The 24,730-nt window shown below is 32.4% G+C and overlaps 1 pseudogene; it reads right to left on the reverse strand.

The window, feature by feature from the left end:
• Positions 1–21,092: 21,092 nt before the first annotated feature.
• LOC107854450 lies at positions 21,093–22,254 on the reverse strand (annotated as a pseudogene).
• Positions 22,255–24,730: the final 2,476 nt, after the last annotated feature.

Below are 24,730 nucleotides of genomic sequence, written 5' to 3' on the forward strand. Positions count from 1 at the left end.
AATGTGATTTTTATTGCTTGACATCTTGTGGAAGCTTCTCAAAAAGGAATAATGGTGATTTAGTGAATCTTTTGAGCTTTCTTAGACATTCAGGAAGGCTAGGTTTTACTCCTTGTAGATTGAGCTAATTCATAGTATGTTTATGATATTGTATTAGATTTGGGATGGGTTTTAGGTTTTGGTGTGATAAATTTCAATAATTGGGTTAGTTTGGCCGTTTAGGCTATTTTGGATATCACATTTGGGCATAATTAGCCTAGTTAACCATACCTTAGGTGTAGTTTACCTTGAAGGCTCTTATTTAGAATGGAAATTCTTAAGTTACTCAACAAATGAGGAGTTCACGTTGGTCATTAGTGTTTAGAGTAAAACTTACCCTAGTGTCATTATCTTAGGTGGAATTGACTTAGTTGCCCTTTATTGGGAGAAATTACGATCCTAGGGCTAGTTACGGCTTATCCAACATCTAATAGTGGATTTAGATACCTTACCCTAGTCAAGGGTAGACCCTGCTTGGTAATGGATTTTTAAGATTTAGAAATGGGCTCTTTGACCCATCTTAGACCATGACTTGTGTTAGTTATTGAAAACTTTTTATACACTTGTGTACATCTAGAAAATATTTATTTCAGTGATATTGAGATGCCTTGGTACCTGATGGTTATAATGGGTTGACATTGGGAGTAAGCTTATTAATTATGCTATGAATAACTTATTGATTAAGCTAATGATGAGCTAATTTTATATGCTATTGAATAAGTCCTTGATTATATATTGATTAAGCCATTGATTAGGCTATCGATAGGGCCATTAGGTATGCCATTGACTAAGTTAGTGGTTATATTAGTGATCATGCTATTGTTTTTACTAAATATCATGCTTATTTACTATATCAGTGACTATGCTAGAGATGATGCTTTGATTATGATTAATGATTATGCTAAATAGCTATGCTAGCGGTTATGGTATTGAATACTATAATGATTATGCTATTGGATGGTAATTATGATATTCTTGTCGGTATATGTCTAGATATTGATTATGCTATGAACTATAAAAATATCAATTCAAGTCCAGATAATGATTATGATATTGATTATTATGGCTCTTGCAGGTCCGGAGGATGGCTATGACATTGATGATGATAATTGATGATGTTGGTGATGATACAGAGAATGATATCGATGATGATATTTATGATGATGTTGTTGATTAAATTTATCAATTTGAGTTTGGATATACACATTATACTATAGTGATATACTTATTATAGTATGACGATACAGGGCTGTGAATAATAGTAATTATAGCTAAGTTTGAAAATGAGTCAATGGTTATAATGTGGCTTGATATGAAGGAATTCTAGTGATACCATGATTAGTTGATAAATGGTGATTTGTTGATAAATAATGATAAGATAATAATTAGTGGTTAGATGCTAAATGATTGCTAATGGGTAAATGATAGATATGGTTTATCATGCATGGAAGAATTCTAGTTGCATCATGAAACTTAATAAATAATGGTGGCGGGTTATACTATCATGTTTGTACCTTCCAAGATTATGGGGACTTGCAATGGGTTATTTACTTTTCTGCACTAATTGGATTATTGGGGCCAATTTTGTAGTTATGATTGCATGTGTTGATGTTTTATGTTATGTTAGTTACATATCTTTTATTTAATCATACTTATATTATTATTTAGCTCAGTTGGCTGACGATGCCTACTAAGTACCCTGATTTTAGTACTCATACTACACCTCTATACCCTTTTTGGTGCAGATCTGAGTACTAGTTATCGCCACTGATCAATATTCATGTTGTGTTTATTTCTAGAGATAGTGTGACACTTGGAGTCAGAGTCACCCATTTCCTTTTATCTTACTTATGTATAGTTTTTAGTTTTCAGAAAGATTGTATTGACTATTTCAGATACTTGGAGTATGTTTATAGTCGTTCTTGTACTGGCTCTATCAAGTCATGGGATGATATCTATATATTGACTATCTTTTATCTATTCTTAGTACCTTGTTTTATTTACAAGTTGCACTTGTTGTTTTTTGCCTTATGGGCATTTTCTACAAAGTTAACCTATTGTGTTTAGCTCTGGGTTATAGTTTGGCTTACCTATTGGTGGGATAGAGTAGGTTCCATTATGACTCGTAAATTGAGCCGTGACACCTACTTTGAGCTACTCGTAGCCTATCTTGAATAATCCAAACCTTGTCTAAAGACTCATATAGAATGTAGAAACCATGAGGTTAAACCTTGGAAGTCTCAAACAACTAATTAGAGATTGACAATGCCTACCATACAATTTCTCAAATGGAGCCATCTCAATACTCTAATAGTAGCTATTATTATAAGAAAACTCTACTAAGGCTAAATACTGCTCCAACTGACCTCCAAAGTCCATAACATATGCATAGAGCATATCTTTCAAAACCTGAATAGTCCATTCTGACTTTCCATTGGTCTAGGATTGAAACACGGTGCTAAGGTTAACCTGAGTACCCAACTCCTCCTAAAAAGTCCTCTAGAAGCTAAAATTGAGCACTAAGCCTCTATCAAAATTAATAGACGCAAGTACTCCATGAAGGCACACTATCTCTCAAACATAGATATGGTTTGACCTCTCAATACTAAAGGAAATCCGAATAGGGATGAAATAATTCAATTTGGTTAATCAATCTATCATGACCCAAATATTGGCAGAACCATAAGAAGTGCGAGTTAAACAAATCACAAAATCCATTTTGCTCCCACTTCTAATCAGGGATGGGTACTCTTTGAAGAAATCTACTAGGACTTAAATGCTCAAACTTTACCTACTCACAATAATAACATCATGCTAAAATATTTGCTACTTCTTTGTTAATACCACATCACTAGTTGTGTTGTCTCAAATATCTATACATCATAGATGTCCCATAATGAATAGAGTCTCTGAAGCTATGAACCTTCTGTAGAACCAAATAATACAAGTCTCCAAATTTTGAATCTCAAATGCCCTAAGAATTTAATATATCCCTCCTGGATTTCCATCACAAAAGTTGGCAATGAAGGCCACAAAGACAACAATCCTTAAACTGTTAGCCCAAAATATGCATTATGAAGGTGGACCTAGCCTCAACACCAAAAAGAATCCCCTTGGGGTTTTAAATATCAATCCAAATCATCAAGTTGGATAAAGAATGAAAGGATAATAGTTTCTCCAAAACTAAAATAGGGACTAGGCTACCGTATTTACTACCTTCCAACTCAAGGTGTTTGGTACCATATTTGCATTTCTGGATCGTACAGAATAGAAATGTTAGAGTCCTTCAACAACTCAATCCAACTGTACTGTATCAAATTAAGATCCCCTTGGGTCAAAATGTACTAAAGACAATGATTGTCTGTGAAAATCTCATAGTGAACACCATAAAAGTAATGCCTTTAAATCTTAGGTGCAAACACTATTGCTGCCAACTCAAAATCATTTGTGAGGTAGTTTCCCCCATGCACCTTTAGTTTCCTTAATGCATAGAAATAACGTAGTCCTGCTGCATCAGAACACACCCTAAAACAACACCAAAAACATTACAATACATAGTAGATCCTTCTCTTTTAAATAGAAGAGTCAATATAGGAGCCAAAGTGAAAAAGTTCTTGAGCTTCAAAATACACACCTAAAAATCATGGAACCACTAAAAAATAACCTCCTTCATAATCAATATAGCCATAGGCACGGTAATAGTAGCAAATATCTCAATGAACCGCCAAAAGTATTTTGTTAAACCAATAAAGCTATAAACCTCGATCGGAGATATAGGTCTAGACTACTGATGAATAGCCTCAATCTTTGTTGGATCCATCATAATACCATCCTTAGACACTATGTTTCATAGGAATTTCATAGAATCTAGCCTGAACTCACACTTTGAGAATTTTGAAAATATCCTATGATCTTTCAATATTTGGTGCATCATTCTCAAATGCTGGTCGTTCAAATCTATACTTCTTGAATAGACAAGGATACTATGAATAAAGATTATCATAGAGAAATGAAAATAAGGACTAAAAATGTGGTTTATTAATCCTATGAATGATGTTGAGGAATTTTTAACCCAAAAGACATCACCAAGAAGTCATAGTGGCCATAGCGAGTCCTGAAGGCTATCTTAGAAGTTTCCTTTGCATAAATCCTCAACTAATGGCATCCAAATCATAAGTAAATCTTAAAGAACATTGATAAACCCTGAAGTTTGTCAAATAAATCATAGATACGAGGAATAGGATACTTATTCTTCAGTTTCCCGTTATTTAGCTACTTGTAGTAGATACATATGCATAGAATCATCCTTTTTCTTCAAAAACTAGATAAGAGGGTCCTAATGAGATACACATAGCCCAATAAAGCCCTTAGCTAGAAAATTTTGAAGCTGAGAATTTTGCTCTTTTAGCTTTGTAGGAATACTTAGTAACTTTCCATAATAATAGGTCAAGTGACTGGATCAATGTCAATATAAAGCCTTACATCGTGCTCAGTAAGAAGGTTAGGTAGGTCAGTAGGAAAAATATTAGGAAAATCACAAATTATGACAACACATCAAGAGAAGGACTTTCTGCACTAACATCATAATCATAAGAAAATATGATTCAAAACCTTTCTTTACCTATATCCTAGATCAAACATAAGAAATAATCCCTATTGGTGCACGACTGTTGGTGCACATCTAACAGAACTCTTCGACATAATTAGGGTATAAAAGGTGTGCCTAAGGTAAAGTTTTTTGCAAAAAAACCAAAAATTATAATAGGGGGATAACTAGCGCATGTTTAAAATCACATCAAAATCTACTATGTCTAGCACAATAAAGTTAACCTAAGTTTCATACTCTTAAGTGATTACCATAGAAGAACCATAGACCCAATGCACTATCAAAGAATCACCCATGGGAGTAGATACAGACAATTTCACAAACAAAGGCTCCTAAGTATGCTAATCGAAGTGCATAATAAGCAAAAACATATTAAAATATGGATTCTAGATCAAATAAAGTAGTAGTTGGTTAACGACTTACTAAAATTATTCTAGTAATAATAGCATCCAAACGCTTTGCCTTTGGCCTACCAGGTACAACATAGCCCACTTATGAATTGGGTTTCGACCTGACCACCTATCCTACCTGCCTAAGGACCTCCTCTAGCATCTTGGTGACAATACCTAAAACCCTATTCACCTCTTTTTATTGAAGGCAACACTAATATTATTGGTTGAACACTTTATACTAGAAGCTAAACCATCCTATGTTTGGAATACTCTTTGGCAAAATGACCAATGACCCTATAATTAAACATGCCTTAGGCAATCTACTATGCCCAAAAGATCTGGTTGACTTAGAGTGGATAGATTAGTCTAAAGACCTTTGTTGTACATCTTTTAATGACTGGCCAGTACTCTAACCACCTTAGTAACTATAATTGAGCTGAGCCCCATCATCAATCTAAAGTGCAACCTAAATAGGCTTACTGGACTGACCCTAGTGCTTATAAGACTGCTATTGAGGGGACCTACCTTATGAACATCTACCTCTAAACTGTGCACTATTTTAGATCCCACTACAATAACTGTGTTGTCACTGGCTCTTATTTCTGCCCCCTTGGGCCTCGTGATGAATATTATCCATAGTGTGGGTAGAATAAAAATATATATGAAAGGACTGCTATCGGAAACTAGACTCTAAGTATATATGAAATGAGGAAGCCTCAGTCCTTTAACAAAATAATGAATCCACTCCTACTTGATTGGTAAGATCATATATCATATATAAAAAACTCATGAAACCTTACCTCATACTTAACAATTGTCATAACTCTACTCCAAGATTATGTACTAATCCTTCAGATGCTTATGCATGCTATAATGCATATATTTTTCCATGATAGCCTAAAGAAGATGAATCTAGGTCATAGGTAGAAATCCTACCGGCCTGGAATTTATATAACCTCTCCATCACTATCTGGTGGCATGATCAAATTGGAAAGTGGTATGGTCCACATCATGGGTCTACTAGGCCCAAATTATGGAGCTACTCCTTAAAACTAGTTAGAAACCAAAACACACTCTTCTATGGGCCCTTGAAAACCTAGGCCCAAATTATAGAGCCACTCCTTAAAACTAGTTAGAAACTAAAACACACCCTTCTATGGGGCCCTTGAAAACCTTGGTGAAGTCAACATTAGAAATCAACCCAATATGTTTTGCTCTTCAACAATCATAACTTGCTGAGCCACTTTTAGAAGTGGAACCACCGTTGCTTGGGGAACCTCTACTTTGGGAGCCATAGCTGTAGGCTACTCTTCTAAATCTGTACTACTCTGATATAAAAACTGAGCCCCATCTGATAGTGCACAACCTACTAACCCCAATATCTATAGTAAAGTATATATAAGAACTAAGAAAGATATAAACCCCGATAGTGCTTGGGCTATTTCTTTGCCCACTAGTGGCTGAGGTGGTTAAATATTTTGAAATAATTATGGATTGGGAGCATAATAAGATCTTGTAAAGACTCCTTAGCATGTTCTGTATCTATTGTTACAACTCTAGCTTGGCCTTGACCTCTAGGTCAACCTTTTCCTCTAACGGGTGCACAGGTTGTAGGCTTGAAATCTCTATCCCTGGCTATTATAGCCTATGACCTAGCCAATTGTAAGGAGTGAACATTGATAATTTAAAATAAATATAGACTCAATGTACAAATACAAACAAAAAAATTGAGAATTTTCTAAGAATATGTTGTATCCTCCTAAAGTAAGATAAGGGCCTCATTATACTAATCCATGGGACTTTACTAGAAACGTGCTCTTGTAATAACAATACAAGTGAACCTAAGCTCTGATACCAATTTATCATGACCAGTGTTTTCGTGTCATGATGACACCTACTTTAACCCACCAATTGGTAAGAAAAAAATATAGCCCAAAATGCCTGGTAATGGGATAAATAGTGGGAGAGAAAAGACACAATATACATATAATAGAGGTATAAATAGGTGATATACAAATATAATCGTATTACACAACACGGTATAAGAGTAAATGTAAAAAATACATCCCTATGACCTAGTAAGGATAGTACAAAATCCACTAGATCAAAATAATAGTGTAATAACAATATAAAATATACATGTAGTCTCAAAATATATGAAAGACTATCCACAATCAGCACAAAAAGCCCACCCTATCTCTGAAGTAGCAATAAGCTTTAAGACAAAACCAATGGTGCTGGATCATACTCAAATCTTTATTAGGGAAAGATGTAAAATTTTAGAATGAGTAACAATAACAATGGGTAATTATTAAGAATCATGGGTCGAACAAGATAAATTACAATAACAATATAATAAAATGTGTGATGTAAACTAAAGTTAGGAATAAAGGGAAATAAGCGAAAATAATTATAAAAATTGAGTAAATAGGGTAAATATAAAGAATAAATAACTCAAAAATAAATATTATCTAATTACAACCTAACTAGGCCCCTATAAACCAAAAAGCCAAAAGGAACAAACAAGAGCGGAATAACTCAACCGAGCCCCCATAATCCCATTATATCCAAACAAGGAAGAAATACTAACAATAACAATCTTAAAGTGTGCCACAAGTTCAAACATACCTGGAACTTCCTTGGAACCATAAATTTTGGAAATGTATCATAATTAGGGAATAGTATCAACATAGTCAAATGTTGCGCGTAGATCGTGAATGCCAATCTTGAACAGGAACTAGTACATAAGTTTAAAATAATAACCTAAGGTTATATCTTAATTTGAGTACAAATAATTCTATGTCACCAATACATATGGTCAAACCTATAAGTGAAATGGGTTTTAGTCACCAAGTCAATATACAAAGTTCGTAAGGCTAATTATTCTTCTAAGTCGAGTAACAAAACCTACAAAAATTCACTATATGACCTAATTTTACTTAAGGTTCAAGATTTAGTCTAAAGTTATAAATAAAGGTCTATTATACCTATAAGGATTTAATTTAGGCATTTGACCTAAAAGGAGGGCCGGTGGGGGCGGCTACTAGTCCTGAAAATTCATACTAAGGTAAGCACCTACCCAATCCTAGAATAAAGCTTTACAATTCAATCCCAATATCTTAAATAAAATAAAATTAGCCCTAAAGTATCATTATAGCTATTTTAACGGAAAATCGGTCAATGTTCAACAAAAAAGGCCCCCAAACTAGCTAACTTTAACTAATAAAATACTAAATTATCAACCGCGTCATAAATACCTACCCATAACTAGCATAATCTACACTAATACCATAGTAAAGCTCAATTTATAAGAAAAGTAAGCCTAACCTACTGTGGCACGACTAAAAGCTCACTATTCTGTAGCTTTTCCCTTTTCGAAAAACTCAGAAAGCTACCATGCTATCAAAACAACAATCTATGCACTATGACAAGAATAACGATACCCATATTTCATGTAAGTGCTTTTGGTCAAAAGTTGAACTAAAATCACATGTAGCAATCACTTTCTCAAATCATGAATTTTAAATCCTCTACACAAAACTCTAAACTCAAGGATCATTTACCTTAAAATCGGTGAAATCTTAGCATAAATAAGCCCTATAACAGCCTGTAAATTAAACTAAGGATTTAAAGTTAAATCAGAGAGTTAAAAAAAATTTAGTAGAAACATATGGAAATAATGATGACAGGATTGCTTATATAAAGATTATAACTCTCTCCTAGCGCCAAATAATTAACATAAACAATTTTCTATGCTCTTCAAGGTTTAATTGTGTTTCAAACTTGGAGGAAATCACTGAAAATAGGTGAGGAAATATTTAGTGCTGCCAGGGGTCCCTTTATCCCAAACATGGGACCTCTTCCACAAACCAACACCTAAACTAGACTGGTCTTTGCAAATGTGCTAGTTCACCATGAACCTGAAGAAGGGACTTAGGTCGGTCGGCCAGCTAACCTTTTGTAAATACAAAGTTTGGCTTAGAAATATGGAGGCCAAGGTTTCTTGAAATTCACTAATATGGCCAAAGAATCATGAACATGAAGGCTATTTTAGGCCGCACTAGTAGATTTGACATTAGCAAACATGGTGCAGTGCTAAATTTTTGATCGGACCCTTGAGATTCATTCAAAATCTCATGAATGCAAGCAAACTATGCTACCCAACCAAATTGTGCATTCTTGACTCAATGAAACCATCAAAATTTCCTTTCAAGGTTGTTTTGAGTAATAATGCTATTAGGATTCAATACTATCATACTCAGGGTATTTAATCCACATGGCTAAACATGATATAATTATTTATAATGGTACCATCATAAGATAGAGGATGCCATAGACATACCTCAATTTTTCATACCGGATCAATGTCGAATATATCTTAAGATATCCATAATAATAATGATAATAATGATAATAACAATATCAACAACAACGCAAATAACCAGCTACTCCAGAGAAATAAAAACCTACCTGAGACTATTCGTATCCCCACTGCCCCAGACTCAAAAGGTTAAATCAACGCATAGCAACACAAGGCATATTCTTACCAATATTTATGTAACCATCCCATAACAAATGATAGACATAGGTACATACTGGCTATAGGCGATCCACATGAAGAAATGAATGCAAGGTACATAATCAATATCACAACTCATCATAATCATCATCATCATGGCCATCATTATTGTAATCAACCTCCAGCCATTCTAGGTATCAACATATCATCATAATATCCTCTGTCCCTATCAGGTATTAATATAATAACAATAGTATTCTCTGTCAAGATTCTTTCTATTTGAGCATATTTAATTTTATCAGTATGTGGATAGTAATCTTCACTTCCTTCATAATAAGGTGTTGAGTGGTGAGTTTGACAGGAACACCATGGATTTTAAGGGTGTTTTGAGATTTGATGGCTGTATTTGTATTTTAAGGATTGATAACTTGATTTAGTTAATTTTGCATGAGACTCACAACTCTAGAAATTCCATTCATTCTAACATAAACAATATGTATAGAGATTTGAGAGAATATTATTGGTGAAGTGGTATGAAGAATATGTTTCAGACTTTATAGCTCATTGCCTATGTTGTTAGCAGGTAAAGGCCCAGTATTAGTGACTTAGTAGATTGACTCAGAGGTTGCCATTCCCGAGTGCAAATGGGAGAGGATTACCGTAGATTATGTTAGTGGTTTACCTCACATTTCCTATGGTTCTAATGGTATTTAGGTTATTATAGATTAATTGACCAAGTTATCACACTTTTTTCCTATTCAGATGTCCTTCAGTGCTGAGAGATTAGAATATATTTTTGTTTGGGAGACAGTCCATTTTCATGGTGTACCTATTTCTATTATTTCAGACCATGGTTCCATGTTCACATCCATGTTTTGAAGAGCTTTTTAGGAGTATCTAGGTACTCAGGTGGATATTAGTATAACCTTTCATCCGTAGATGGATGGCCAGTTGGACTGACTATTCAGGTCCTTAAGAATATGCTCCAAGCCTGTGTTATGGAGTTTGAAGGATAGTGGGTAGAGAACTTAGCCTTGGCATAGTTTGCATCTAATAAAAACTATCATTCAAGTATAGACATATCACCTTTTGATGCTTTGTATGGTAAGAGATATCGTTCTCTAGTTGGATCGTTTGACACTTCCAGGGTTGGGCCCCATCGTACTAAATTGCGTTAAGAGTCATTAGATAGAGTCTGGATGATTTAGGATAGGTTGAGAGTAGTTGAGAGTAGGTTAAATTCCTATACAGGCAGTAGGCTTCATACTTTGAAATTTGGAGCTGGTACTGCTGTATTCCTCTATTTATTACCCGTGAAGGGTTTGATAAGGTTCGAAAAAAGGGAAAGCTCAGCCCTAGATATATTGGACATTCTGAGATTCTCCACACAGTTGGTAAGGTAGCTTTTAAGTTAACTGTACCTTAATATTTTGCCACTGTTTATCCAATTTTCTATGTCTCTATGTTGCGGCGATATATTCTTGATCAGTATCATGTGCTTCGATGGGACTCAGTACAGTTAGACGAGTGTTTGACCTTTATGAAAGAGCTGGTGCTATATTGGCTAGTGATGTCTGGCGGTTTTGCACTAGAGATAATACTCTAGTTAAGGTTCATTGGAGGAACCGCCCAGTGGAGAATGCCACTTGGGAGATCGGGTTCGAGATATGGGCCTAGTATCCTCACCCATTCAATTCTTCAGGTAAATCCAAATCCTTAACTTTCCCAGACAACATTCCTTTAGTAGTGGATATTATAATGAAACTTCAAGTCATTTTTTATATTTCTTTTTATTTTCAACGTTAAAGCTTTTCTATAGCTGCCCTAAGTCATTTATGACTTGTTGGCACTGACAGTTTAGTTACTGAGTAGTTTATTTGATTGGTAGAGACATTAGTTGTTTTGAAGACATCATTAGTTTTAAATGAACACTGGGAAAGAGCTTCAGTTAAACGATATTTTATTCAAATTTTGACTACGCCAGTAGCTCTACAACATCGATTTTAGTCTAGGTGAACCTTTGATCATGTCCTGAATATTTAAGCTCATTTTGACTTATTGGTCGGAAAGTTAAGGAATAAAATATTAGTGTGGGACCCATATTTAGTCAAAACAACCTCATATTGAAAATATAATTGCACCATTACATCTAAAATATCGAAGTTGGTGTGGTTAAATTATTTCTTTCCATATACAAGATTAAGCATGAATCTCGAGGGCTTGGAGGGGACTTGGAACTTTCCTAGTCCATTGTTGTTAGCTTGTGTATCACTATCGCCAGCCAAGGGATACCATCATGATACCCTTGGCAGTCATCTAGTGCAGTGATCATTGTGTGTAGGTCGCGATCTCAATTGGCACCAGCAAGCTCGTGATGTCACAATCAAGGTCTAGGTTTACAATAGTGGGACACGAGTACCTAGACAGAGTATAAAAGGGCCCTTTTTCCATAATTTTTTTTTGTTCTTCATCATTCTCATAGGACCCAAAACCCTATAAAGTGCAATAACTTAAAATTATGGCTTTTAGGTGACTTTGGAGATTGATTAACATTTATTTTTGCAATTATATTCTAATTTGAGGTAAGAATTCACCCTTCTCTTGGTGTATTTTAGTGCTTTCTCAATCAAAGCCCCAAAACCTTAGGGATTTATTTTAGCCTTAATTTAACTTGGTTTTCACCTATTTTGAGGGTAATGATTCCTTGATAATGTAAGAATGTTGGGCTTATTTCAGAAACACAATTTTAGTAAGTGGGACCCGCATGGGGTTTTGATGTTATTTTTTGAGTCGAAGCATAATGGAGCAATATGGATATTCTTATTCTCGTATTAATGATTAGAATGTGTTTTTGATAGCTTGGTATCCTTAGGAGGCTTCTCGGAAGGGAAAAGTAGTGGTTTAGCAGTTCGTTTAGCTTTCTTCGGCGTTGACGTAGTCTAGGTTTATGCCTTGTTATATTGAGCTATCTCATAGTATTCTTATTATATTGTGTTAGATTTGGGATGGATTATAGTTGTTGGATTGATGAAATGGAATACTTTTGTTAGTTGGACCATTTAGGCTATTTTGAAAACGTAGAGTTAAAACATTTGACTTATTTCCTTAAGCTTTAGGTGAATAGGACTTCATTACTCATATTTAGCATGTGAATTTCACTTCATTCCTCATAAAAGGGGTTTAGACACTCATGCTTAAGTTAAATTAGCCTTAGTTGCTTACACTAGTAGAGATTGGATTAGTTTTCAATTGAATTAGTTACTTTAGGTACGTTACCCCAGTGTAGGGTAGAATTTGCCATAGAATGTATTTTAGAAATTTAGAAGTGGGCTTTTCAACCCACCGTAAGTCAATATTGATGAGTAGTTCACGTAAAACCCTTATATGCTTATTAAATACCTATTGAACGCCCTTTTGAGTCAATATTAAGAAACCTTGATACTTGTTGGTTATGAAGAATGACATTAGATATAATGCTTAAAGGATTATGCCCTATGTATGACTTATTGGTTAAAATTTTTATTATATTGTTTTTGGTATTGATTGGACTACCTAATATACCATTGAATAAGCCCTTGACTATGATATTTTCTAAGCCATAAATTATGTTATTGACTATACTATGAATAAGCTATAGATTACGCCATGGATTAGCAATTTCTCAAGCTATTGGTAGGCTACCTTTTATGTTAATGATAAGACATTGAATATAATGTTCATATGATATTACTTATGATATTTCTTATGATTATGATCATGCTAGTAATCACGCTAGAAAATATTCCTATTGATGATATTAGCAATTGTGCCATGAATTATGTTAGAAGTCATGCTTATTGATTTTATGGGAAGTTATATTATTAATTATGCTTGAAATCATGATGCTTGATTATATGGTTACTTATGCTATTGATTTTAACATTGACTATGATGATGTGCCTACTGGTTTGAGTCTGTATATTTACTATATATGTATATATAAACACCCTGTTAAATTCCAAAAGATTTTAATCAGAGGATGATTATGATGATATATTAATACCTGACAAGGCCAGAGAATGATTAAGATGATATATTGATACCCTACAAGGCTAGATGATTATTAGGATGATATATTGATACCCGATAGAAGGATAATTATGATGACATATTAATACCCGGCAAGTCTGGAGGATGATTATGATGATATATATCTATACCTAGCAAAGTTGAAGGATGATTATATTGATGTGCCTATGCATATATCTACCTATTTAAGTCTGGCTATGCACTATGTATGGATAGTATATATATATATATGTGTATATATTAGTTTTGATATTGATATTAGGGATGCCGGTTATAGCACAAATGAGATAATCAATGATGATTAGTGGACATCTGAGCATTCCTGATAATTATTAATTAGTAATAAATTGTTATAAGGTGGTATAGTTTATGGTTAGTATTAAATAAGGATTAGTGGTGGATATTATTTAAGTGACAAATCATGACTAGTCTATAAATGAGTATTAGTTGGTAAAGGATGAGTAGTAATGAAAAATTGGTTAGTTAGTAAATATTGGCTAGTTGATAAATAATGGTTAGTAGCTAAATATTTTTTAGTTACTAAATATTTGTTAGCGGATAAATATCGGCTAGTTGATAAATAATGATTAGTGGATATGTAGTGAATAGTTAATAAGAGATGGATAGATGCTATATGATGACTAGTAATCAAATAAATTAGTTTATAAGAGATGCTTAGCTAATAAATGGTGAATAATGATGATAAGGTTGCAATATGTCAGTGAAATTGTGGATTATGGATGCATTGTCAAATGTTGGTAAATGGTTGATTAATCACAAATTTTGGAATTATGATAAAATAATGAATTGGTTATTTATACACGATGAACGGTTGCTTTATTCTATCTTTGAGTGTACTCTCTAGGCGTATGGGACCCTGTGATGAGTTATTTAGTTTCTGCAATAATTACGTATGGGGCCAATTTTGCAGTTTGTGATTGCTTGTGTGATGCCTTGTAATGAGTTATGATTTCAATTTATTTACTTATATTGTCCAGTGATGTTGGCATATGTTGATGACTTGTGTTATATTGTTATTATGACTAAATCACTTGTTATTTACAATAATATTGGAGATGATTTAGGTTCATTTTTGTACCTTGACTTAGTTATGTTATCTTCCATTCCATCATACTTATATCATGATTTAGCTCGGTTGGTTGATGATGCCTACTGAGTACCCATTATTTTGGTACTCATTCTACGCTTATGTACCTTTTTGGTGTAGATCCGAGTACTAGTTGTTTCCATTGATTATTGATCGTGGTATGTTGATTTTCTGTAGATTGAGTGATCTCTTGGAGTCAAAGTCACCTATTTCCTTCTATCTTTAGATATCAGTCTTTGGTTATTAAATTAGATATTATTGACTATTCTAAACTTTTGAAGTTATATTATTGTCATTAGATGCTCTTATACTGTCTCTTCCAGGTCGTGGGATTGTATCTTATATTAATTATTTTATCTATGTAGAACTCTTTGCATATTGATAAGTTTTTTGTTCATTTTTCCCTATGATTGGGAATTTTCGACCAAGTTAACCCATTGCATTTAGCTTCGAGTTATGGTTTGGCTTACCTACTGGCAGGTTAGAGTAGGTTCCATTATGACTCGAAAATCAGGTTGTGATATTTAGATTTTTTCTAGTTTCTTGGTTATACCCACCTAACAACTTATTTTGAGGTTTTGGTATTATAACTATCAATTTTTGGGGGTGTTTAAACTTATTCATATTATTTCATGCTATTTTTTAAAGAATTTTAGATATTGAAAAACCTACCATCACACTGTAAAACTTGGATAGCTTTGATCTATAGTCATTAGTGCCTCCTAAAATGATGTACTAAATTCATTGATTTGTTCCAAAGGATCAAAACGTCCACTTATTAATGGAATTCCTCGTTCACTCTCTTTAAAATACTTGTTTGGCATCCAAACACATCGTAAGCGAAACCGGTGTTGTCAAATAACCAACCCACAATGAATAGGGAAGTTATAGTAATCCTATGAATGACCCAGTATCGAATACAGGTAATAATATCAGCAAACGAATGTTTTCTTGTGCTTCCGGACATGTTGAGATCCATATATTCTTGTAAAATCAAAGAAGATTAATGTCGTAAAAGATGAGATCAGTGAATGACAATTCACTGAAATTTAATCTTTGTGAGATAGTCAATATTGTACCAAGGGCATCGTTAGAGTATACCAAATCAATATAGCTATCCTTCTTCTAACGTAGGAACACAATTTGAATTAGTATTAAAAGTAAGTACTAAAATACTTTCATTTTTCCTTTACTTATTGATGTAAAACCATCTTTCATTCAATCGAAAATTCTTTCAATTCAACTAAAGAGATTCTCATATTCCTAAAATTTAAGCAGATAAGAGATGTAAAAATTTTCTTTTCATAGTTGTGAAAGCCGTTTTGTTGTTGGAATCTTCTTTTTAAAGAACAAGTTAATGATTGAGTAAGAAATATGAGTAGTAGATCATATTCGATGAAAGGAAAAATAAAATAATTGGAATTCATAGTTGTGATGAATTGTTGCGGATCTCAATCCAAAGGTTCTTCCTTGATCTAGCTTCAAGGATGGGGAAGTAAGGAAGGATAAAATGTGTAACCTAATAGAAATAACTAGTTTTAGAATCTAGTTGTGTGATAACTTTTTTCTATCACCATCATTCAAGATATTATCTGAATTAATATATTACTAAATCTAATGAATTAAACTTAAATTAAAGTAAAAAGAAAAAGTTTTATAAGGTAACTGTTCACTTTAAAATCGAATATGGATTTGATATAATTAATCAGAATCTAAGAAATGATCAAATTAGAAAATTATTTCTATTTTGTTTAAATAAAAATTCAAGTTTCATATTTGAATGAAGTTAGACAATGAAGCTCTTATTAGTTTAATAGCTTAGCTAATAGGTACTCAATGAATCAATTGATTGGAATTGCGGGATGGATAGATGTTATTGATGATGAATCAATTTCTTTTATATGTCTATCACTTTTTCTTTGTTAGTGTTTTTTGCCTATAATGATAGATGAGTCATAAACTTTTCATTCAACTTATTCTTCAAATTTCAATTGAGCATTTTGTCTATCCTCCCATTTTATTTTTATTTTACAAAATTGGAAACTTAGGTAAGTTCTTTTTAAACATATGTATAAAAAGAACATATTTTATTACATTTAGCCTCTTCATGCTTACTATAACATGTTATTTTGGTTTTGTGTTAGCGTCTTTAACTATAACCTCAGGTCAATTTATTGGTCTGAGCAAGATACGACTTATTTAAGTTTTATTTAAATTGAATATTTAAAATGAATAATTCATAAAAAGAAATCCTTCTGTGGGATTACATGTATTCTATATTTACTTACGTTACCAATTGTCAATTATTGTTCTCATTGTCATTGAGATTCAGGTCAATTCTAATCAATATTTAGGTATCGATATTTACATATTTTTTTACTCCTTTCAAATAAGTAAAAATGATTGAAGTTTTTCTATTTTGAATCGTGTTAGGTTTTATTCCTATTACTTTGGCTGGATTATTCAGAATTGCATATTTACAATATAGGCGTTGTGATCTGTTTGACCTTTGATTAATTAACATTTATTTTTGATTGACCTCCTCTTTTCTTTAATTAACAGATATGGGAGGTCAAATTCTTATTGTTATGAAAGTTATTGAATGAATCTATTTTATTCTAATTCGATCTAAGCAGAAAAAATCACACTTTGTATGATTTGAACCTACGACATTGGATTTTGGAGGCCCATGTTCTATTGAACTTAACTAAGATTATTTTCTTATCAGAATAGATAATACTATAAACAAAAGGATTCTTTTCATAGCCCCATTACATTTTGTACGCATATACTAGAATAGAATGATAAAAATAAAATATTATGTCCAATTTGAAGCGATCTCAATGATCACTCGTTACTGCTCAAAGGAGCAGTAATAGATAAGGATGACATGATTTGAACCCGTGACATTTTGTACCCAAAATAAACACGTTACCAAGATGCACCACATCCCTTCAATTGTTCCACAGGGTAATTGTAGAGAATTCCTATCTTATTTTCCACATGGTTATTTCCTCCATTTATATATAGAATTTTTCTACTCATTTCATCTTTTTTTTCTCACTTAACATATAATAGTAATGGAAAAAGACTTCTCTCATAGATTATATAGAAAATATTTATCTATAATTATATAAAATTATAAATATATAAATATAGAACCCATCATAAAAATAAATTAGTATTCTTACAAAATTCTTGGTAACGAAAAAGAGGGTGTATTTTTTTCTGTTTTAAGAAAAAGAAAATCTTATTTCCCAAATCATTGTACATTTCAATTTGAATTAAGAATTCTGTGTCCAACTCTAAGAAACCCTTAAATACCTATGCATCAGATCATATATGTATTTTTTATTCAAACAAATAATACAGAAGAAGGAGGTTTTTCAATCCGAGATCTAAGAATATATCTCTCTGTGGCACCAATACTAAGTACACTCTGGTTCGGGGCTTTAGGAGGTCTATTAATAGAGTTTAATTGATTTTTCCCAGATGCGTCGACATTCGCCTTTTTTTTATTCTAGTTATTGTCATGTGAAGGTATGAAAAAAAAGTAAAGATCCAATTTAATATTGGTGATGAATCCCTCTCCCCCTTTTTTCTCCTTTTTCCCTTTTGACAATAAGGGAGGAAAGAGAAAGAATAAAAAAGTGAATTCAATATTTGGGCTTAAGTTTGAATTGACTGAATATTAATCATATAGGAATGGGTATGGACTATAAAATGGGGGTCTAGGGTAAGCGTATTATACAAGATACTTAAATGATTACTTCAATCTGCAATATACATTAGAAAAATCGTTGTATTTTACTATGACTTTGCTTTAATATTACTTTATTTTCTTGATTTTAATCTTTTACTTTTAGAATTGGATTTCAAGTTAGTAACTTCTATTTTATCCTTTCGTCACTTTGAATCAAAAATATAAGAGTTGAGTAAATATAAAATTCAAAGAAGGTTCATGGTAAAAGGGAAAGATGCCCGAGTAACAGTGATTTAGGAATGTACTAGTTATGTCTGAATCTGTGTTGATAAGGTATCAAGAGGTATTTCAAGATATAGTACTCAAAAGAACCGTCACAATACTCCTAATCGATTAGAATTGAAAAAAATACTATCCCTATTGTTACAAACATATAATTCATGGAGAGATAAAAAATAGAGCGAACCAAGTACCTATGTCTTACCCTTTCAAGGATGGGGCAAAATGACATTGTATAAAACATATTCAAATAGAAACAAAACAAATACTACTTTTCAAAAATCCTACTTTATTTTGGGTGGATTTAAAATGAACTAGAACTAAAAAATAGGATTTTAGGGATAAGGAATAAATTAAACAAACAAACCATGGATAAAATCCAAAAGACCCTTTCTTAAATTCAAACGATCTTCTCGTAGGAATTTTCCCCTGATCCAATCGAAGGATAAAATTGTATATAGGAACATAAGTTTAATTTGTCAATTTATTAGTGAACAAGGAAAAATATTATCAATATGCTTTAATAGATTGACCTTGAAACAACAACGATTAATTAATCTTGATATAAAATAAGCTCGTATTTTATCTTTGATACCTTTTCTAAATAATGATAAATAATTTGTAAGAACCGAGTCGACCAGTAGACCTACTGGTTTTAAAGCTTGAAATAAATATGCTTACTTTTTCTTTAGTTGAATCATAATTTCTCAAATCCAGATTTGAGTATTGTGTTAAAAAAATGAACTAGTAAAAAAGGAATCTATTTTATTGAATTGAACGTGTTCATTCATTGGACAACTTTAGAATATTTTATCATACTAATTTCTAATCCTTCTAGGGGAGTATACCTCCATTTATTCTCAGAGGAAATTGGGCAATTCCATTTATAGACTGAAATAGGTTTCTTCTCAACCTTTCTTCAATGGTAAGCCTCTTTTTGCTCCAAATCATATAGAGACAATTCGTACTTGATATAGCTAGTTTCTTTAACTATTTTACTGTTAAGATGCACCTGTCTCTTGTACAGATTGTGTATTAATCCACTATAACTATGGATACAACATCCTTTTATTTTATTTTTACAACTATTGATAGGGGATCTGATCCCTTTGCGTGAATTGTTGCATTTATCCGAGTGATCCATAAATGATGAAAATCTCTCTTTTTCCTATCCCTATCTTGATGATCTAAGACTAATGCTCTTATTTTTTATTGAGTAATAGTTCTAGTAAGCCTTGAATGATCCCTCGAAAGCATGATGCAAATAAATAAATTTTGTTCTACTTCTCCGATCTATATATCCCCATTTAATTCTAGTCATTTAATAAATGAAACTTTTTTGAATTACCAATTGTATGACTTTATTTTAGTTAATCTTTCCCCCTTCCTAGCTAATAATAAAAAATTAGATTTTTTCAATGTATAAAATAAAAATTCCAATGGCTTTAGCTACTCTAACCTTTCCAACCATGATTTTGTTATTTCTTTAGGTATTTCACTATGAAATAAAAAAGAAATAAGAAATTTTATTTTCCTAGGTATAAAAATATAATAAATAAAAGAAATTGTAAGGAAATTGTGGGTTCCTTCGTTTCTATGGTTACTTCTTAAACAATGAGGTCTTCTCTATACACTAAAGCCTTTACTTTATACTTTAATTTAATATATATTTAATCAACTAATTAATGTTATTGGGAACTTGTATAGTTCACACGCTTTGTATCTACCATGAATTATCCAGTAATAGGTCTTCCACAATCATATCTACCTAAACAGTGATGGTATTTAATTATGGAAGTCCTTGGCTAGCTGACCCTCTTAGTTCGTTCTTGCCAGATTGGGAGCCTAACTAATCTTATGTTTTATGCTCTTAAAATAAGATTTCCTCCTCTTAATAGTAACCATTTGTTACTAATGGAAAATTTCTTATCATCTTAAATTCAGGTGATTGGATTTATACCAAAGGAAACCATAAACTTCATACACAATATAGGGATATGATAGAATTTTTTTAATAATGAATGGAGTTCCTTTTTCCATCCTATCCTATTCACTGGTACTGATCATTGATACTGTAAACATCATTTTCTTTCTTTTGTGCTACCTCATGATCTAAATGAGTCGCGCATATACTTAGTACATGTTCCTCGACGCTAAGGGCACCCTCGAAGAGCGGGGGATTTCTTGACATTTCTAGTTAGCTGTCTTGTATTTCAAATAAGTTGTTTAATAGTTGGCATGTTTAATCGTATACATAATATGGTGGGTTGATTTAGATTGATCCTAATCGAATGATGATAAAGTACTTCTATTTAATAGAATATTCAATTTGAAGATAAAATTGCAAATCACAGATTTGCGCAAAGTCCATGGTATTTTCATTGAACCACTATAAGATCAACAATTCCATAAGATTGGTCTTCTGCTGCTAACATAAAAAAATTACTTTCTATATCTCATGAAACAACCCAAAAGGGTTTTCCCATTCGTTGTACATAAACACTTGTGAGGGTGTCACACAGCTTAGGCAGTTCATCTGCTTCCATGACATAGTCAGTTACTTATGCCATATATAAACCACTAGAAAGTTGATGCATCATTACCCTTATGATATAACAAAATAAAATCTCATCCTATCTTGCATGATAAATCAAATAGAAAAGAAAGATAAAGAATAGAAAAAAGATAGAATTGAAAAACCATACAAACATCTTTTTTGCATACAGCTCTAAAAGAAAATTGAACCCCCTCCTTTCAATTAAAGTAAGAGAAAAATAGAATCTATCAAACTTTAATGGGTAAATAATCAAACATCCACCCTTCCTTTCGGAGGAGTTAAAAAATACAATGATGAGTCCACCGCTTTATATTTTTCTTTTCTTTTTCCTGTGATTCAGAAATCCCAAAGTTTTTTTTAATTCGATCAAATAAGGAAAAACTATTTTTTTGTTCTCTTTAATAAAATAAATATTGTTAAGAACTCTATGGTATAAAAACAAAAAAGTTTGTGACGCAGAACCGACCTCTCAATAGATAAGAGAAATTAGAAATACCCCTTATCTCATACTACTCTCATGATATAAAATCTAATATTTTGAAAAAAAATAGTAGAAAAAATTCTCATATCGAATTTGAAGTGTTATGCTATTATTACTTAGTATTCGCATGGAGAAGGCATAGTCTTCTTTTTGTCTAAAAAAAAACTACATTGGCGCCAACCATAGGGGAATGCTAGACGTTTGATAATTTCTCCTCCGACCAGGATAAAAGATCCCATTTAAGTGGCTAATCCCATTCATACTATACGGACATCTGGTCGCGGAAATTGCATAGTATCATAAATATCCACCCTATGTATTACCCAACCGCTAATAGAGTTTATAATTAAATACAACTCTTTGGTCTCATCCTCGATATTGAGATATACCATAAGACCAATTAGTTGATTAAAAATTGTGCTAGTTATACATTGGACTAAAAATGAAATCTTTCTCGATAAAGTAGGTTGATTAGGGTAAAATTGTATTCCATAGGAACCATACATACACCTTTTGAAGCATACGGTTCAAAAAAAGTTATAAATAGATGTATTGATTCTAGTCCCCTTTCTTTTTTTTCTAGAAAGGTTCATTCTTACTTCTAATGAAAGGGATTTTCTTCAATTTTTAAATAAAGAGGATTTTTGACTCCTTTTTTATATTTATATTTTCGATTTTCAAGTATAAAAATATAAGTTATAATAATGGGTCATTAAACTTACTGAACTAACTTATCATTGATGTATTCTTTCATCGAGATTTAATCCAAACTACGATGGTATTTTTTTTTGAATGGGTTTGTTTCATCTTTTTTGGTTTATGCTCCACTCTGGATAAAGATCCGTTCGATTTGGATTTGTACATATAGGAAAAATTCTCCCATTACCATTTCTTTTTGTATTTTTTTTTTCAATTCAATTTTATACAAGTATTTATTAGAGTTGAGATAACTTTGCTTGACAATTAGGACCACTTTACAAAGAAAAATATGAATAGCAATCATCGATATCGTACCAATCCAATTGGATTTTTTTCCAAATTACCATATGACCCAATATAATTGACAAGTCACACTATATATGAATCCAAAATGCACCTGCATCTCCAGGACCTCGAAAGGTTCTCTTGGAACTCCACTAGGTACTAAATAAAAAAAAGAACCAAATACTATATTTCACTTTGAGGTGGAAACGTAATAATTTTTTTATTGTATTTAGAATATTCATATTAGTTCTTATTGTATTTATTTCATCCATATATTCTAAAAATTCATAAAGAATGATAGAATAAATAAACTCAAATTATTACGAATAGGACTTTTTAATGATAAATAAGTATGGATTCATTCACTCATAGAAAATGAGATTAACTCCTCTATTGCGTATTGGTACTGATAGAATATAGAATAAATATTCTTCTCTCTACTCCTACTAAAATAATTGTTCAATTATTACCACCAGAATAGAACAACCATGATTCAGAAATAACCAACTAAACAAGAGTGGTCCATAGGATAGTCATATTATAGTCTTTTCGAACGCATTAAAGTTATGTAGTGTACATTTATCTTAGATATAATTGGTATTTCCATGGGTTTGCCTTGGTATAATATATATATCATTGTATTGAATGATTCCAATTTGTTTTTGTCCATTCATACAATGCATACAACTCTGGTTGCTAGTTGGGCTGGTTTGATGACTTTATATGAATTAGCAGTTTTTGATCCTTCTAATCATGTTCTTGATATAATATGGAGAAATGGTACGTTAGTTATAACATTCATGAATTAATTAGAGATAATCAAATCATGGGGCGGTTGGAGTATCATAGGGGGGGCTATAAAAAAAGAGGGTGTTTAGAGTTTAAAGGTGTAGCGGGACCACATATTGGGTTTTCTGGATTATACTTTTGGGAAACTATTGGCATTGGATGTATTTGGATTTAGAAATATTTGGTGATGAACGTACAGGAAAACCCTATTTGAATTTTCCAAAGATCTTTGGAATTTATTTATTTTACTCAGTGTGGCTTACTTTGGATTCGGTAAATTTCATGTAACAAGCCTATTTAGTCCCGAAATAAGGATGTGCGATCATTATGGACTAATGGGAAAAGTACAGCCTGTAAATCCAGCATTGGGCATGAAATGTTTTGATCCTTTTGTTCCAAGAGGAATAGCCTCTCATCATTTTGTAGCAGAAACATTGAGCATATTATCAGCTTATTCCATCTTAGCGTCTGTCTGCCATAACATTTCTACAAAGGATTGTGTATGGGAAATATTGAAACCGTTCTTTCCAGTAGTATTACTATTTTATTTATTGCAAATTCTGTTATTGCCGAAACTATGTGGTATTATTTGAAAACTACGTCGATTGAATTATTTGAAACCACTACCTATCAATGGGTTCAAGGGTACTTCCAACAAAAAATATATTGAAGAGTTAGTGTTGGGCTGGAAAAAATTTTTTATCAGAAGCCTGGTCTAAAATTCTTTAAAAATTATCTTTTTATGATCACGTTGACAATAAATCGGCAAAAGGAGGATTATTCAGAGCAGGTTCAATGGATTACGGGGATGGAATAACGGTTGGATGGTTAGGACACCATATCATTAGATATAAAGAAGGGCATGAACTTTTTGTACGTCATATGCCTACTTTTCTGGAAACATTTCCAGTCGTTTTAGTAGACAACAATGGAATAGTTAGATATGATGTTACTTTTTGAAGGGAAAAATCAATATATAGTGTTGAAAAAGTAGGTGTAACTATTGAGTTCTATGACAGTGAACTCAACGGCGTCAAATATAGTGATCCTGCTACTGTGAAAAAATATGTTAGACGTGCTCAATTGGTTGAAAATTTTGAATTAGATCATTCTATTTTGAAATGCAATGGTGTTTTTGGTAGAAGTCCAAGGGGTTGATTTACTTTTGGGCATGTTTTGTTTGCTTTGCTCTTTTTCTTCGGACA

This window comes from Capsicum annuum, chromosome 5, assembly GCF_002878395.1.
Source record: "Capsicum annuum cultivar UCD-10X-F1 chromosome 5, UCD10Xv1.1, whole genome shotgun sequence".
NCBI classification, from domain to species: domain Eukaryota; kingdom Viridiplantae; phylum Streptophyta; class Magnoliopsida; order Solanales; family Solanaceae; genus Capsicum; species Capsicum annuum.